This window comes from Podarcis muralis, chromosome 15, assembly GCF_964188315.1.
Source record: "Podarcis muralis chromosome 15, rPodMur119.hap1.1, whole genome shotgun sequence".
NCBI classification, from domain to species: domain Eukaryota; kingdom Metazoa; phylum Chordata; class Lepidosauria; order Squamata; family Lacertidae; genus Podarcis; species Podarcis muralis.
In genome coordinates this window covers 32,029,849-32,048,989 of record NC_135669.1, presented here as the reverse complement: position 1 = coordinate 32,048,989, position 19,141 = coordinate 32,029,849, and the positions used below count along the sequence as shown (strand labels likewise).

General features: G+C 47.6%; 1 protein-coding gene across 2 annotated transcripts in view; it reads right to left on the bottom strand.

Annotated features, from left to right (window-relative positions):
- The window catches only part of SRRM3 (serine/arginine repetitive matrix 3), a 110,912-nt gene extending 92,236 nt beyond the window's left edge, over positions 1–18,676 (bottom strand). For both annotated transcript variants that reach the window (XM_077919257.1, XM_077919258.1), the window contains exon 1: positions 18,341–18,676. The gene's annotated coding sequence lies outside the window, so the exon portion shown is untranslated. The remainder of the gene's footprint in view (positions 1–18,340) is intronic.
- Between the last annotated feature and the right edge of the window lie 465 nt (positions 18,677–19,141).

Sequence of the window (19,141 nt, the reverse complement as noted above, 5' to 3'; positions counted from 1 at the left end):
GATTTAACCTCTTTACTCCTCTCAACAGAGTTTAGACAGCATCCCAAGTAAGATCTCCCTTGGAACTGCCTAGCGAGGACTCTGCTGACCTGTGCCTGGACTTCTTGCCAAATCTACGGCCAACAGATGTGGTTTAAATTAACTTCCTCCTCCCACCTCAATTATATAATATCCCCCCCCCCCCACTGTTTCCAAAAATATATGCTTGTGGATTCTGCGGAAGGAAAGTCAGGAAGGAGTCCTGTTGCTTAGCAACTGCCTCATTGCTGGACCAGGGAAAGCATCCTCCTGTGTGCGTTTGTTCATCTTCCTCTCTCTTTCTCTCTCTGTGTATATATATATATACCCACAATTCATGCCCCTCACCCTGGCTCCTAAGCCCATTTGGAGACAGCCGGGTGAACCCGCAACCAGGTTGCTTAGCAACCAGTGATGGGCGCCAATCAATCTAATAGGAGATGCAATTCCTCCTCTCCCTCCATGCCCTGACATTCCCATTAGTCAGAGTTTGGGAGGGTGGATGGGTGGAAAAGGAAGAGGAACAGAATAAGCCACCTCTTAGACTCATCTGAAGCGGCTTTAAATTTGCAGAGATGTCATGGGAGCCCTGGAATTCTGAGTTTCTAATGGCATACTTTGCCATCTTCCCCACCACACACAGCACCTCAAACCAGGGCAAGCAAATGTCACTTCAGTGTGTGTGACCTTTGCAGGAATCCCAAAAGGGGCGTGTGTCCTTCCATAAATTTATATCCCATCTATTCTCCAAAGAGCTCAAGGGGGTGTACAGTGGTACCTTGGTTCCTGAACGGCTTAGTTGTCAAACAAATTGGCTCCTGAACGCCGCAAACCCGGAAGTAAGTGTTCCGGTTTGTGAACAATTTTTGGAAGCCGAATGTCCTGAACACGGCTTCTGCTTCAGTTCAGGAAGCTCCCGCAGCCAATCGGAAGCTGCACCTTGGTTTTCGAACGGTTTTGGAAGTCAAACAGACTCCCAGAATGGATTAAGTGTGAGAACCAAGGTAAGACTGTACTCACTTCTCCCCCTCCCCATGATATCCCTATGAGAACCTTGCAAGATGAAAGACCTCAAGGCGCAGGCCAGGTATGAAATGAAATGAAACTACGACCTCAATAATAATAAAGGTGTGTGCATCTAATGTATCATACAGCCTCCAGCCTGTTTTGTTGCTGCTGCTTTACATCACAAAACCCATCACATTCCCATGGTTTCTAAAGCTCCAGATGTTGGGTGAATGCAAAGCAAAATAATAGATGCCATCTCAGGTGGACAACAGCCATGGCACGATGGAAGACGTGGGGCTGCCCCAGTGCACATTGAGGTGGAAACTGAGGTATTGCAAGTGAGGTGAAGGGCCACAGCTCAGTGACAGAGAGCACCAGCATTGCATGCAGAACGTCCCAGATTCAATCCCCAGCATCTCCACATAGGGCTAGAGGTTAAACAGTGTAGACCAGGCATGCCCAAACTTGGCCCCCCCCAGCTGTTTTGGGACTACATTTCCCATCATCCCTGACTACTGGTCCTATTAGCTAGGGGTGATGGGAGTTGTAGTCCCAAAACAGCTGGAGGGCCAAGTTTGGCCATGCCTGGTGTAGACAGTACAGAGCTGGAGGAAACAAGAAATATCTGGTTCAGTGTAAGGCAGCTTCCTATGTAATTTATGTTCTGGTTTAAATCAGAACCATGAAGACCAGCGACTTACGTTACTTTTAATGGAAGCACCACAGTTCAGTATCTAGTTCAATCCCTAGAGTCTTCAGGTAGGGCTGGGAAAGACCCCTGCCCCAAATCCTGGAAAACTGCTGCCAGTCAGTGCCGACAATATTGAGCTAGATGGACCAATGGTCTGACTTGATATAAGACAGCTTCCGATGTCCGTTTGCAAAATCGGGAAGAGGAACATGATCTCCAGAGGAAGCTGCCTGCTCCTTTTGAACCTGCTCCTTATAAGTGGAGGAAGGTATCAGGAACCTTCATGTCCACAGATAGTAGGCATCTCAGCATCACCTTCTCAGAGGCATCTGGATGTCTATGGATGGATTCCTGTGAGCTACAGGCCTCCACCGACAAAGGATGGGCAGATCCATCTATTTCTGACCTCTGTAAGTTTTGTACATGCTCTGTCATAAGCCTGCTCCATTTCTGTATCCACCTGGAAAAAATTCATTTTATCTTATTTTATTTGTAAAATCCGCACAGACATTTGAATTGTTTAGGAACGTGTCTCTTCCACAAAATACTCATTTTTGCCTCCATTGTACCCTAAAATATGCATTCTCCCCAAAAAAACTTACTATCCTAAGCTACGCATCACATACATAAGAAGAGTCTGGTAGCTGGATCAGGCCAATGGCCCATCTAGTCCTGCTTCCTGTTCTCACGGTGGCCAACCAGATGCCTGTGTGAATCCCACAAGCAGGACCTGAGCACAAGAGCATCTTCCCCTCCTGTTGTTTCCAGCAGCTGGTGTCCACAAGCATTGCTGCCTTAGACTGTGGAGACAGAGCACAGCCATAGTTCTTTGTATGCATCTTGGGGTTGCTTTTCTTTCCAGCTGAAAACCAAATCCCAAAATTTGCAGATGTGCAAAAAGAAGAAGAGAACTTCATTCTGACCCGCTTTTTGCCTGGGAAGTGCAGATTGGGTTAGTGCATTTTTTTTAAAAAAATGGTCCAGATAAGACTCTCCACCAGGTCTACCACCAACAAGGAGTCCTGGATGAGGGGTGATTACTTCTTATTTCCCAAGCATCTTATACATATTTAAGTGCTCTCGAAACACTGAATAACAGAGAAGTGCCCAGCGGTAGATGTCCCTCACTTTTTATATAATACCCCCCAGCCATTTATAATTCCACCTAAAATCCTTCTTATATTATTTCCAGCGATGCGCTAAATCCCAGCTTACGATATCTCCCCCCCCCCGAGTGTTTTGATGCTGCCCCCTCCCAACCAGTAGTTATTAAAATCCACTGAATGTCAGAACTTAGCATATGCTACCCCAACACCACACCACACCACCCTCCCATGGCATTTAACTTCTTATTGTAAGGGAACCAGATTTTCATTTTGGGTGGTTTTTTCTTTTTTTGTTTTAGAATTGAGCCTGACCAGCTGCAAAATGAGAGAGAGAGCTGTCAAACATCTGAATAAAAGAGAGAATTTTGGCAGGTGCGACTTCTCAAATGGGGGAGAAACATTGAAGCTGTGAACGCTGCGGTTGACCCGATTTACAAGGGACAGTCCTGATTTTCCTCCAAAGTGATATCCCTTGGTGAATCCTTGTTCTACTTATATCCATATTCTTGTCTTTTATTAATGCCATTTAAAAAAAGCCATAATGGTAGTTACTTGTAATTTTTCAGGGTTCAGCTCCCTCCCTAGAGTGGCCCTAGAGCCATGTTGACCCTTGCCCCAATTTCATGTGGATCTAGGATAATTTTATGGGGACAGCAAGGAAGGAGGAAGGGGTAGCGCAGAAAGAGAGAAACAGAGAGAAACGGGGCCAGGAAGTAATAAAGAGAAGAGGGTTTATAGAGGGAGGGAAAGTAGCAGAAAGACAGAAAGAGCAAGGGGTGATGGTTTCAAACGTTTGTAACATTTTGCATGTTTTATATTCCATATTCTCTCCCTCCCCCCTTAGTAAATCAATTCCTCTTTCATAAACCTGTGTGGTCTCAGTTTAATGCAAACAGCCTCGTGGCTATAGCCTTCACCCGTGCCACCTACGGAAGCAACAGAGAGACCCCAGGGAATGCTTGGAGGTTGTTTGATAAGCAGCAGCCTGGAAGATAATTAATCTCCTATCTGGTGGCAGAGAAGATCTCAAGGCAGGGCAAGAGTGGAGGCAAGCGGTGGGGTGCACTCCATCACAGAGAGGCCTCCCTTCCTCAGGTGGCATGGGACCCAGTCTATTTAAGCCCACAATTGGATCTGGATCTTTGCTGGAGCAACATTCATTTATAGCTCCACTTGGAGCTGTCCATGGTGCTGCTCTCCTGCCTGGACCCTCACTTTGCTTTTCTAGTTGTTCCTGTGGATTCTATCTGGAATGAGACAACAGCAGCAAAGCATGAGGTCATAAGCCTCTTGCTATTTCATACCCAGCTACTGAAATCTTGAGTTGATGGGCAGGTTGTTGTTGTTGTTGCTGCTGCTGCTGTTATCTTGGTTTTCTTTGGCACCACAGTTTTCTGATGCTGTTTTAAATTTCTTCCCAATTCCATGCCCATGTTCATATTTTATAGCATTAAGAAAATATCTCTTCCCTACACTGCCTGTATTGTTAACGGAAAGTAATAAAAACATTAAATAAAAATATATATTTATTTACTTATTGCATTTATATCCCACCCCAGTCTCACAGGGAGCTCAGAGTGATATATTTCATTCTCTCCCTCTACATTTAATTCCTGCAATAACGCTGTGAGTTAGGCTAGGCTGAGAGGCAGGGATTGGCCCCCAAGGTCATCCAGTGAGCATCATGGCTGAGTGGGGATTTGAACCCTGGTCTCCCAGGTCCTAGTCCGACACTCTAACCACTGCACCACACGAAGTGGATGCAACTCCAACCTGTAAATCAGGAAGATTTCTTGCAGAGATGGTGCTTTAAACCCCCTTCATTCCAGGTGTGGAGGAGCACCTGTGACCTTCCAGATGTTGTTGGACTATAACTCCCATTGTACCTTGACCTTTGGGGATTGCAGGTGGGGCTGAGTCGAACAACATCTGGGGGGGGGCAGGTTCCTGGTCTTTGCTTTACTGTGAGCGTCAATTCAGAAGTTTGGTTGTTAGAGTGACTGAATGGTGGATTCACACCCACCTACCACTTTAATCCTAGTGATCTATCCACATTAAGTGTGAAACCACTGTGAAATTATCACCATGATGGACAGGAATAGCCTACTTCTGTTGTCAATGCTCAGGGCCCCAATAGCTCAAGGACCGCCTCTCTCCATAAGAACTAGCCCAGACCCTGAGATTGTCATCTGAGACCCTTCTCTGTGTTCCCCTCCATGGGAGATCTGGAGGGTCGCAACACGAGGACAGGCCTTTTCAGTGGTGGCTCCCCACTGGTTGAATGCTCTCCCCTGGGAGACTTGCCTGGCACCATCATTACATATCTTTAGGTGCCCGGCAAGTCTTTTCCTTCAAACTTTTGGCTGTTGGTTATCTGTTGCCTCTTTAAGCAGGTGGATCCTAAAAATAGGATCATCTTTTAGCTTTTCCTTTGTTCTATTTTATGCTGGTTTAAATGTATGTCTATGTCTTTGTTTGTTTGTTTGCTGTTGTAAGTCACTTTGAGATACTTTTGTTTATAAAATAGATTATTGAGCTTAATTAATAAATAATAAGCATTATTGTTGTTTTTTATATGACTTATATGACTTATCTACCTACCTACTTATTTCATAAAATTTATATACCGCTTGATTGCAGAAAACCTCACAGCAGTTTAAAAAACAATAAAGCAGTATTTGTAAAAACAATTGAAAAGAGTAATAAACTAAACTAAAAATAAAACATCAGCATTCTAAATGAAAATGCTTTTAGCAGGAACTGACAAAAATACCGTGAATACCTTGTGTCAAGAGGCAGGGAGTTCCAAAGTGCACACTAAAAAATTGATTTCTTACAAATGCAGAACAGGTATTTTGTGACACCTGTAACACCGACAGATCTATGCCAAAGTGGCTTCTAAGTGGGTTTTATAATTCTATTTACAAAATTTATAATCAATGCGTAATTAAAACACAAAACAGCAAATCCATCAGGACAGTAAAACACCCTCATTTAAAATATACAGTGCAACAAATTATTACGCATATTCATTATTTAAAGTGGCATGCCCATGAGCCCTTTGGAGAAGCAACGTGGCTCGCTGCTCTCCCCCCCGCCCCCGCCCAGGTGCAAGCCCTCCGTCGCTTGCCAAACAGATGCTAGTAAACAGATCCTGACACTCACTTGTGAGAGTCCCCCAGGGGAATCCTGCAAACATGGTGCCTGCCTCTCCCCATGGTAACCTGGCTGCATATCAGCCATTGACTGCAGAATGTAGGGATCACGTTGCTGGAGCAAACAGTGGCCATGTTTGCTCTCATACTCCTTCTGTTAACAGTGGTCAGTGGGATGCTTTTAGGAGGCTTATGAAAAGGGCTTTAACACCAGCACCAGCACCTGCCTCGTTGCTTAGAATTGTGGAGTTGGGAGGGGTCCCCAGAGCCATCTAGTCCAGCCCCTGGCATTGCAGGAATCACAGCTAAAGAAAGCCAGCCAACCCCTGCTTCAGACCCTCCAATGCAGGAGAGTCAACCACCTTATTTAAAACATCTGGGGATCAGAGATATACTGTGCAACAAGGGCAGGCAGACTTCAGGTTTGCAGAATTTATTTTTATTTTATTTTTTCTAGACCCTGAGCATCTCAGGAGGGCGGATCTATGCTAAAAATAAAGGCGCAAGGGTGCCTCTCAGCACATGCTCAGCCTAGGGATTGAAGTTCAGTACTGTGCTCAAAGACCCATCACATAAAAATCCCCTCCCTCTTCCCCTCCCCTCAAAAAAAACCTCTGTTTCAGCAGCCTAATTTAGGGAAGGAAGCATTTCTTAGCTTATGTCAGCAAAGTAGGACTCAGAAAGCAAACTGGCCCATTGTAAATCATCCAGTTCTATCTACAGCTCCTAATTTACCCCATGGAGGTTCCACTCTGAACCATTATGGCCAATGGGACCGTCCCTGGAAAAGAGGGACACTTGGAGGGTCTGGTAATGTATACAAGTGGAGACTCCATTTGGGTAATCACAGCTGAAGCTAGACCATGGGGTGGGTGTGTTTAACACATGTGTGTGGAAGCCTTTCCAGAAACATCCTGCAGCAGCGAGTTCCACAGTTTCCCCGCCGTAGGACAGCCCTGGGCTACATAGATCATTGGTTTGGCTCAGCAGAAGGCACCTTCAAATGCTCACATATAAAATGGGGCATCGTTCAGGGGTAGAGCACCCAAAAAAGCTCCCAGTTTAATCCCCGACATCTCCCACAAAGATGGGTAATGATGAGAAAGTCCCTTTCACAAGGAACAGCAATGGCCACCAACCTGGAAAGAGGATTAGACAAATTTATGGAGGAAAAGCCTATCAATGGCTCTGCCTCCATGGTTGCTTCTGAATCCCAGATTCTGGAAACCACAGGTGGAGAGAGGGCTCTTGTGCTCGGATCCTGCCTGCAGGCTTTTCACAGGCTGGCCACTGTGGGAACAGGATGCTGGACTGTGTAGGCAGCTGACCCAACCCAGCGGGTCATTCTGACGTTCATACATTCTAAATTTATTTTCTATTGTTTATCTCCATTTTTAAGCCACTTCTCATCCCTTGGAATTGCAGGCCGGTGAGCACACATGATACGTGCTGAGCAAAAACAAGAGCAGTCCTCCATCTGCGAAACATGAAAATACAGAGTGCCAGGCAGGCAGCAATGTGATAATCCAAGTCTGGAGTGCCAGGTGGCACCAAATTTCCTCCATAACCTACATAGGGAAGCTGCCTTATATAGAGTTGCAGCACTGGTCCATCTAGCTCAGAATTGTCCGTACTGACCGACAGCAGCTCTCCGTGTTTTTCTTCCCCCCACCCCAGATGGAAGCATACCTGGAGATGCCAGGGACTGAACCTTGGGGCTCCCCTGATGTGGAGATTAACGGGTAGAAAGAAATGTCAGGGGGACGGAATAAGCTGCCACGTGAATGCAGCCCTAGTCTCTCATAAGAAAAGATGACCTTGTCTTATGCTGAGTCAGACCAGCTTATGGACATCCAAGAAAGATGAATGCTGGAAGATTTGGGACAGATATAAGGAAGGACTCTTTAATGCAGTGCCTGGTTAATGCTATGGAACCCACTCCCACAAGAGGCAACAATGGCCACCAACACTGATAGCTTTAAAAGGGGATTGGACAAATTCGTGGAGGATCAAGGCTTATGCCTTATACCTACGGGGCCGCCTCTCCTGGGATGCCCCGCGGAGGACCTTAAGATCCACAAATAACAACACTTTGGAGGTCCCAAGCCTCAAGGAGGTTAGATTGGTTTCAACTGGGGCCAGGGCCTTTTCAGCACTGGCCCCGACGTGGTGGAATGCTCTGTCACAAGAGACTAGGGCCCTGTGGGACTTGACATCTTTCCGCAGGGCCTGCAAGACAGAGCTGTTCCACCTGGCCTTTGGTTTGGACTTGATCTGACCCTTATGTTTCCCTCCCCTTATGGCCTTGATTTATCAGCTACTTTAAAATGAGGCTGCATTTTAAATAGCATTTTAACCTGCATTTTAAATTGGTCCCCCCTTTCCTCCCCATTATGTTTTTACTGTGGTTTTATTGGTGTTAGCTGCCCTGAGCCCGGCTCTGGCCGGGGAGGGTGGGGTATAAATATATTATTATTATTATTATTATTATTATTATTATTATTATTATTATTATTATTATAGATGGCTACTAGCCATGCTTGTTGTCTTTGTCCATTGAGTTTTCTTGGCAGGGATACTGGAGTGGCTTGCCGGTTCCTACTCCAGGTGGATCACATTTGGTCAAAACTCTCCACTATGACCTGTCCATCTTGGGTGCCCTGCTCAGCATAGTTCATAGCTTCTCTGAGTTATTCAAGCCCCTTCGCCATAGTTAAAGCTATGGTTTTCCCAGTAGTGATGTATGGAAGTGAGAGCTGAACCATAAAGAAGGCTGACCGCCGAAGAATTGATGCTTTTGAATTATGGTGCTGGAGGAGACTCTTGAGAGTTCCATGGACTGCAAGAAGATCAAACCGATCCATTCTGAAGGAAATCAGCCCTGAGTGCTCACTGGAAGGACAGATCCTGAAGCTGAGACTCCAATACTTTGGCCACCTCATGAGAAGAGAAGACTCCCTGGAAAAGACCCTGATTTTGGGAAAGATGGAGGGCACAAGGAGAAGGGGATGGCAGAGGATGAGATGGTTGGATAGTGTTCTCGAAGCTACCAGCATGGGTTTGACCAAACTGCGGGAGGCTGTGAAAGACAGGAGTGCCTGGTGTGCTCTGGTCCATGGGGTCACAAAGAGTCGGACACAACTAAATGACTAAACAACAACTAGCCATGCTGGCTGTGCTCTGCCTTCATGGTTGAAGGCAGCAATGCTTCTCAATACCAGAGGCTCGAAACCACAGAAGGGGAGAGTGCTCTTGTTGCTCAATTCCTGCTTGTGGGTTTCCCACTGGAGCATCTTCTTGGCCACTGGAAGAACAGGATGCTGGACCAGATGGGCTATTGGCCTCATCCAGCAAGCTCTTCTTCTGTTCTAACATTCTTAAGTCTCAGGAGTCAGCAGAGCGCCAGGTAAACAGCTTCAATAAATCTCATCTCTTGGCAGGAATGTGCTGACAGGGCTGCAATGGCTAGAAAAAACATTTTGGCTCTCCCCGCATCAAGGTCCAGCTCTCTTTCTTTCTCTGTGCCTCTCTTCCCCTGTCGTTCTCCCTTTAAGTGTCATAATTCCTAGCAAACAACAGGCAGCGGGGGTTGGTTGTGTCAGCCGCAGTGTTAAAAGCGGGTTTGGGACAGAGTGCCAGCTCAGTTGGCGGTGACACCGTAAGGGTGGGAGAGAGAGAGATCTGATTCAGTTCACCTTTCAAAGCAAACCTCCCACATCTGCACATTCCAAAGCAATGCAGCAACCAAAACGCAACCGTCCTTTGAAACCCACACTTCTTCGAAATTTGCAAGGCAGTTCTCCAACCAAGTGAGATGTACAAACATGCATTGACTGGGGCAAAGTGTGTTTCGATAAATGCACATATTAGCAAAAAATAATAATAACAGACCCAAATGCATCCTGTGAGAGAAAGCTGCTTTGCAGAAATGGGTGCAATGTTGCACAGGAACATGTGTTTAGTTGGGGGAAATTCTCATGCAAAAACTGGTGGGTTTTCATGTAATCTTTTCAACCCTAAAGAAATTGCAAACTGATCTGGGAATGTGGAAAGCTGATCCCTCGATCCCTAGTGATGTGGGAGTCCTATCATGAGTGGAAACTTTTAAAGGGGTTTATTGCATGGTTGGACCTAGATCTCTTTTTTCTTGTCTGAGGGCATTCTCCATACGAACACGGATGGGAATGTCATCCAAGGCCACATTCATGGCATAAAGAACACAGATAGAACAGAAATCTGATTCAATTCGCACTGAAAGACGCATCCATCAAATTCACGCTTTCCAAAACAATCTGAGAACTGAATCACAACTTTCCCTTGAAATGCACACCTATACGAATTTTGCAAATGCCGTTCCCCAACCAAAACCACATGCACTGGGGGCAGGGGCGGGAAATAACATGCAGAAATATATTTTACATTAGGGGGAACTGTTTGCAAAAATGTGCAAATTAGTCAAATCTGCATAAACAAATGTGTTTTTAGGAGAAATTTGCATTACGATGCTGACGAATTTTCACAATGGTTTTTTTTTCTTCCAAAAAAAGATAATCTCAAATTGTTGCATAAGGTGGAGGAATGAATTTCCTCTGAAAGGACAAAACCAAAAAGGATAGGTCTTCTCATCTGTACAAGCTAAAGGCATTCTCATACATCGTTAAACAACCCTATACCGAGCCAGACCTTTAGTCCATCTAACTCAGTATTGTCTACACTGACTGGCAGCATCTCTCAAGGTTTTTAGGCAGCCCTACCTGGAGATGCCACAGGGGATTGAACCTGGGACGTTCTGCATTCAAGGCAGGTGCTCTACCGCTGAACTATGACCCTTCCGCAATCACAATTCAAGGACACATTATTGGCAGCCAAAAGCACTTTGGTAGACACAGCTGGTGAGGGGTGTGTGCCCTGAGGACAGCCATAGCAAAGGCTGAGGAGCCACATCTGGTCCAAAGTTTCTCCCCTCCCCAACATGTATGCATAACAAGAGCATAGGTGCATCCAGTAGCACTGAGTTCCATAGTTTAACCCTGTGCTGCGTGAATCTGCAGCTGCGGCCAGCATGGAGATGCCTTGCATTTCCTCTGACCCACCTGGCTTATTTTCTGTCTGACGGCTTTCCGTCCCGTCTTGTCTCTCATTGATCACAGTTATATAAGAGAAGCAGCTATTCCTGGGCTGATAGGATTATGTAAGTTGGTGTGCCACCTGTCCAGAGAATGGCGACAGCAGTGCAAGGCGGGGGGGAGGGGTGGAAAGGGAGGAAAGAATATATCTATAGCTCTGCAAACACTCACGCCAACACACCAATACACCTAAAGTACCGTCTGCCTTGTTTAGCTTCTCTCCTTAAAATGACCTCCTCCAGTATATAGTATGAAAGCTGGGAAACTGCCAGACAACATGTATATATGTAGATTGGTTTTTTTCCTTAGCCAAAAGAAGAAGAAGAAGAAACCTGAACATTATTTTATTTTTTTACCTGAGGGCTGAATTCTGGTCTGGGCAACGTTTTGAGGCCTGCGTGCCGTTCTCAGAGGCAAAGATGGGTCCATCAAGGGGTGCCAATTTTGCCTATCCAAAGTCAGCTAGTTTCTTTCATGCCCGTAAAACCAAGATCCGGATTCAAGGGCACATCCCAGCCAAGGAAAAACACTGAAGGAGAGTGCAAGGCAAGATCACTGAGGAGCATAGCCAGGGACAGTTCCAAGGGCCAGGCAGAGAGGCTTGAGGCTCACGTCTTCTGACTTTCACCTTCACTGGGTGGCCCTAAAACACCCCAGTGGTTTCCTCCACAGCAACTGTGAGCAGGACCAAAGGTGAGGAAGTCCTGAGAGGGTTACATGCCCCATGCAACTACGTCCTTCTCTTCCTGTCACTGGCCCTCCCCCCAATAGAGCATTTAATTTGTTTTGTTGACAAAGTGTTATAACTATATTAATAATATAGTTATTTAAGATGGGCGTTGACAAGCTGCAAGGTGTGCAGAGAAGGGCAATCAAAGATGATCAAGGGTCTGGAAACCAAGCCTTACGAAGAGCGCTTGAAGGAGCTGGGTATGCTTAGCCTGGAAAAGAGGAGACTGGGAGGAGATAGCCTTCTTCAAGGAAGAAAGCTGGTTTTCTCCTGCTCTGGAGGGTAGGACTCCAAGTTACAAGAAAGGAGATTCCGTCTAAGCATCAGGAAGAACTTTCTGGCAGTAGGAGCTGTTCAACAGTGAAACAGACTCCCTCAGGGCCTTGTGGACTCTCCTTCCTTGGAGGGTTTTAAGCAGAGGTTGGATGGCCGCATGTCAGGTATGATCTAGTTGGGATTCCTGCATTGCAGGGGGTTGGACTAGATGATCCTTGGGGGTCCCTTCCAACTCTACGATTCTACGATTCTAATAATAAAAGGGTGTCTAAGCTCCATGTATAAAATAATATAAAACAGTTATCAGGAAGACATAGGCCGCCTTCACATCATGCAATAAAAGCACTGTGATACCACTTTTAAAAGTCATATCCTCCCTCAAGGAATTATGGGAGCTGTAGTTTGCTATGGGTCCCCAGAGTTCATTGTAAAGAGGGACTGAGTGTTAAACTACCTTGGGAATTATAGTTCTGGGGGGGAAACCCAGCCAGATGGGCAGGGTGTTGTTGTTGTTGTTGTTGTTGTTGTTGTTGTTGTTGTTGTTCTTCTTCTTCTTCTTCTTCTTCTTCTTCTTCTTCTTCTTCTTCTTCTTCTTCGTCTCTCATCACTCTTAACAAACTACAGCTCCCAGAAGAGCCAGCTGCACCAGGCCAATGGCCCATTCAGACTAGCATCCTGTTCTCACAGAAGCCAGCCAGTTGCCTCGGTGGGAAACCCACAAGGAGGATTTAGCACAAGGGTACAAAACCTAAGACATCCCAATATATGGGTCACAGGACAGTGACAGGGAATCTCAGGCCAAAGGTGACCCTCTTGGCTGATCTATCTGGCACTCAGAAATCTCCCCAGGCCATGCCGACTTATTGGGCCACACCCACTCTGCCTGAGCCACACCTACTTATCCCTAAGCCACACCCTTTGCCCGCTCCTTAAGTGTTTTTGCCTAGGTGGAAAGTGCCCCGCTCACTTTTCACCTCCCACCCTGGGAGGAATGTGGTGGTCGAATTGAAAAGCATCCCCCGCCTCTGTCCTGGGAAGTGAGGGCATATTTAACAAATCACTAACCTCAGTGGCAGCTTCATCTATGGGTGGTTCAGTAGTCTAGCTAGACTGGTGTAATCAGGGCTCAGATTCCTTCCTCAGCCACCATGAAGCCCATTGCTCTCATCTTGCCACCTAGCCTACTTTGCAGGACTGATGTGAATCAAAATGGGGGTCATTTGGAGGATGGGTGGAATATAGCTGTAATGATGATGATGATAACAACAGTAGTTTAATGCTTCCCACCATTAGAGATACCCTGAAAGCAGAGCTCCAGAGCACCACACTACAAAAATAGTATAGTGTTATATCTCTCTAGGGCTGTATGGGGTGTTAGGGGAGGGGTAGTACCTCTGGTAGGGAACACGTTGTGCCCCTTCTGGGGGAGTTCACCTTTGATCCCCACCCTTCACTCAGCTCTCACCTGTGGCTCCTAGAAGCTGTCAGCATGCAACAGCGGCCACACCCTGGGAACGACTTTGACTGCTAAACCAGATGAAGGTAGGCAATGGGTCTCAAACCCTCTGTGAGTTAGGGACTTCCTCTGTTTGTGAAGACAGGCTCTGGCGAATTGAGCAGATGAGACCAATTGTGGGTCCATGAGTCAAGAAGTCAGTTTCTGCCTGTGCTGTAGAGGGAAGTAAGAGGCAGATGGGGCTCATCAACCTGGGAAGGCAGCCCATCTAGGAGAAGGAAAACTGATTCTAAACCTCGCTGCCTTGCGGGATATTTTCAGGAGAAGAAAAGATTAAGGAGTAAACCCTACGCAAATCTGGAGTGGAGTCCCTAAGATGGTTGGACGCCTCCTTCCTGCAACTCCTGCAGCCAAGCTGCTGCCAAATGTATTGTTCTGCTTTCTTTTGGACCACATGAGCGAGGCTGAAAGGGGGGTCTTGTTGCCTGAGCAGCCCAGGACCTCCATACACACTGCCCAGGCTTGCGCCCCAGGAAAGTCACTTTGAGGCTGCTAACACAGTGGTTTGACTTCACCCCTGGAAGCACACTCCAGACAGATGGGTGTACAGTTTGGGTGAGTCACAACCTAAGTGATTTGGAATGGCTCGAGCAAGTGAGCCCTGCTACAAGTGAGGCCACACCCACCCACAAAAAAAGCCCTCAGGAATGCTACATGCTTAAAGCCTTGCAAGAAATTATAAACAGCTGGAGCAACTGCCACACAGGGGTGGAAGGGGGGAAGACCTCTGCCCAGGAAAGAGATTGGTTGGAGTATGGGTGTGGGCCTACATGACTGGGTTGTTGTGAGCATTATTCAGGCCATGCCTAGGAAGCATTCTGGACACTTGAACTGCACTTTTGTAAAACACATAACGGTCTTTGACTTAGATCTGTGCCGGACTCAAAATTGTTTTTCTGTAGGTTTCTTATTGCTAAATGGCTTTGGGATGCTTTATGCGATGCGATTCAGAAATGAAATGAAGAGATGCAAGAGCTCATTAGCTAAGCAGGTGCCCCCTGGCTGGGTTCGATCCATCAAAAGAGGATCTCCAGCAGCATTAAACCTTGGAGAGCCACTGCCAGCCAGGGCAGACCAGGGCTCGTGGTCACCATTGTGCACCTGCAAAAGATAAACAACCCCTCCAAAAACCGTAATGCGCAGGAGACACTTTGCTCTCAATGGCTACCAGCCACAATCACTACGCTCTGCCTCCACAGTTGGAGTAGTACTGCTTCTGAATGCCAGTCACTGGAAACCACAGGAGGGGAGAGGGCTCTTGTGCTCAGATCCTGCTTGGAAGTTTCCCACAGGCTTGGCCACCGTGATAACAGAATGCAGGACCAGATGGACCATTGGCCTCATCCAGGAGGTCCTTCTTCCTGCTCAATTCCTGTGTGCATTGGCTTCATCCCTCCTACCTTGAACGCAGCTCCTCAAATATGCCCACGTTTCACTGGATGCCAGGACTGGGCACCCTCTCTCTCTTCTGTTTTGAACAGATGAGATGTGGAAAGAGCATCTCTCCGTCAGCAAGGGAGGAGGTGGGCTCCCCACACGCAATTGATGAGGCGGCTGATTGGGGGGGGGCATCATTTTGCGGCCCTGCCTCTTTCCCCACTCTTTCCCAAAGTGGCACCCATTTTGCGTTGTGCCACACACACACACCCCTCTTTGGTGACTGGCACCTACGGCACTTTCTCAAAGTTGCAAACATGCCAGTTGCTGGAGTTGACAATCCTGGGCGAGTTGCTGTAACAGTGGGACACCATCACTGTTATGATGATAATGGGATTCCTGCAGAAACTGAAATTCCTGCATTGCAGGGGGTTGGACTAGATGACCCTTGGTGTCCCTTCCAACTTACTACAACTTGATGATTCTTTTCTTATTATATCACCTTCTAAACCACCATATCAAGGCAATTTATGCATAAGATAATTAAAACCATTAAACACACAAAAACAACCAATACACTCAAAGCAAGCCTGGATAGCTTAGTTGGTTAGAGTGTGGTGCTGATCGCGCCAAGGTTGCAGGTTCGACCCCCAACAGCTGCATATTCCTGCATTGCAGGGGGCTGGACTAGATGGTCCTCAGGGACCCTTCCAACTCTACATGTTTATGTTTCTAAGACTAAAACCCCAACAAGTGGGCACTTATGGTAAACACCTGCTTATGCAGCCAGGAAAGGCCATGAGAACAAAGGGGTCTTCCACCATTTCTGGAAAATGCAGATAGTGGCTGCCTGTTGTATGTTGTCAGGAATGTTGTTCCATAGAAACAGGGGCAGCCACCTTGAAGGCCCTGCTCTGAGGTCCTGCAGAGAAGGATTCTGAGATCTTTGGAACTCGCAGGAGAGACGCCTCTGCAGTGACGTACTGTGTGTTTAAAGGAGGAGGCGACCTCTTAAGTCACCTGGTTCTGAGCTGTATGGAGACTTGTGTTTTAGTAACGACACTTTGAATTTGGCCCAGTAGCAGACTGGAGGCCCATGCAGATCCCACAAGCAAGGTGCTATATACTGGTGGGAGCTTGCCCCCACAAGCAACCAAGCTACTTCATTCTGCAGCAGCTGTAGCCTCCAGACCCACCCCAAGGGCAACAAGGCAGCTTCAGATATGGACCATTGTAACTTATCTCTATCAGCCAGCCAGGTGACCCTGAGTACCCTCAGGCAGGCATGAAGGTAAGGGCTGTACCTTGATTATTTGCCCCTGACACCTGGGACTCCAAGGCGCAATGCCTGTGTCCATGAAGGCTCCATTTAGCTAACATTTACAGTGCATTCACAGGCTTATCCTCCATTTGGGTATAATTATGCTGCGTTGTTGCCACGGCATCTGCCTGAAACTGCCGTTGTTCCTGTAATTATTCGATGCCCCAGGACAACAAAAACCAAAGGGGAGCAGCACATTGTCCCTTCTGCCCTTGGTCAGGGCATCAGGGGCCCTGGAAAAGATGTATCCCCTGCGTGGCCCCATCCATTGGCTAAAGAAGCAGCAGCAGTAACTTTACTTCCTCCCTGCCTCCTAGGAGGAGCGGAAGACTCCATTTCAACTGTCAGTTGTCCTGGGCTCCAAAGCACAAAGGAAGCAGACTGTCCTCTAGCACCAACCAGGGCCACTGAGAGGCTGAACCCCCACCAGGAAGAACACCAGGTCAAAGCGAGAAGCAGTCTGGCCTCATCCTCCAGCTAGTGAAGGAGCAGATGTCCCAGTGCTTGCATTCCTCTTCCCTCCTCATTCCTTTTTTCCTTTTGTGTCATGTCTATTAGGTTGTGAGCCAGTGGGTGGGGACTGTTCACCTTTTATCATATGCACAGCACTTTAAAAATGTCAAGCGTGAGATTAATGTTAGATAATAGCTATTATTGTTATTATAATTATTATTAAGAATAATTTCATACAGAACTCTTGACTGCTTCCTTAAATGTTGACAAAGTTTGTGAGGGTTCCCTCTCCTCTCCATATTCTTGTATGTCAACTCACATTCAATACACAAAACTTTGATTTTACTGCGCAAATCCCCACATGCCCAGATATATAAATATAGATATAGGCATACACACCTCTCCCACCTCCACCAAAAAAGCAGGCACATCCCTATTATCAGAAGAGCAGTTCTTCCAGTGATCTAATACCAACTGAAACCCACCGCCCTCCCAGCAACGCCCCTTCAAATTTACAGCTCAGAATTTCCTGGGAATCCTTCCAAGCCCTCCACGATGAATAATTCAGAGGTTGCACACCATCCTCAAATTGAGCAAACTTCTTCTCCCGGCTACCTTGGGTCAAAATTGCATCGATGAGATATCTCCCCCTGAGCTTGGAGGACATCTGAGAGACCCCCCCCCCCCCCGAGGAAACCCTTCCATCTCCTCTCCTTTAAGAACGGCATTTCTCTCCCCTGGAAAACTTTCCCCTCGTTTGCTCCTGGCTGCAAACCTAGAGAAAAAAAACCCGTTTGGGGAAAAAAGACCCAACATTTTTTGGGGGAGGGGGAGGGAACCAAAGCGACTCTTTTGCCTCTGACATCCCAGCATCCACTATCCGTGTCCCTAGACAACTAAGCTCAGCTAGTCAAGGAGAAGACCAGTGTCTGTCCTTTTCCCCACCAGCCTCTGAAGGAGAGCTGTCAAATTACTGTAGTTCAGTGTCCCCTCCATCTGTCTCCCTCTCCCCCTCCCACCTCTCTCTGTGAGTATTGCTCCCCCTTTTCTATCCTAGAAAACTGAGGTCTTGGGCGTGTGTTGTTGGGGAGAGGCATGGCACCCCCCCCCGCCGCCTCCCTTTGCATCGACCCAACCTCAACCAGAGTCTCATCCCGTCCAGCCTTGCTTATTTGTTTTCCAAGCATGCAGGAGAACAGGGTTGTTGGGAGAGGCCAGCCTTTTCTAAGCCTTCCCCTCCCGGGAGACACAACGGCGGACAATCCTCCCCACCCCCAGCCCTTGCGTGGTCCCTCCCCCCCCCTCCCCACCTGCTCTTTGCAAAGAAATATCAAGCACACAGCAGATGGGACTGCAGCCAAGATACCTCCTGCTAGCTCTGCCTCCCTCCCTCCGCCCCAGACGCTGACACCAAAACTGCTGTGTCTTCTAACAAGCCTTTGCGATCTGTAATTGTCCCCCCTTCCTTGCTCCCACTTCCCCAGCAGACGCAGGCAGAGCGTACACCTTCAGCCCCCCAACCCCCAGCCAGGATTTCCCCCGCCCCACATCTCCTTTCCCTACCTTGCTGGAGAAGGAAGCGCAATCTTGTGTCCGTGCCAATAACTGCAGATGGGGTTTGGCCTCGCTCTTGCCAGCCTCGTTCTCCTTGGTTCCGCTGGAGCTCAGTCCTCCTGGCTCCCTGGGCCCTCCAGCCCAGGGCCAACCAGCCCTGGGACACCCCACCCTGTTCTTGCACCCTCCCCAAAGCCCACCCTCTCCGCTCCCGAGCGCACCCAGCTCCCCTCAAGGCTCTTTCGGGCTCCCTCTTTGCAGCATCCTCCACTACTGAGCTTCGCCTCCTGAAGTGCTGGACAGCTCCGTGCCATAGAGCCGGCCCTGGCTTGGTGCAAGAAGGGACGGCCTCCTCCCCGATCCACAGAGCCCCCTAGAGGAGAAGAGCGGGAGGCGCAGGAGAAAGCGGGGGAGGGAATCACGCTGGATTCTGGAGAAGAGTCTGAGAGCTTCTCGGTTTATTGCACTCGGCGCCGTTGGCTTTGAAAGCCGCTCCGAAAGTATTCTACAGGGAAAGGGCAAAGGGCAATGTTAAAAAGGGAAATGCTAAACAAACCGCAGGAATCAAAGAGAACCTCTTTGGAAATCGACGTTTGGTCGATACAGAAGTTTTTCCATATTGCCATATTTTCGTAGGTGATTGTTGTGCATTTTCTCAATTTATAGTTTTTCCAAAAGGGTCGCCAGCTGTTTTTGGACTACAATTCCCATCATCCCTGACCACTGGCCCTGCTAGCTATGGATGATGGGAGTTGTAGTCCAAAAACAGCTGGCAACCCAAGTTTGGGAAACCCTGTTCTAAACTGTATT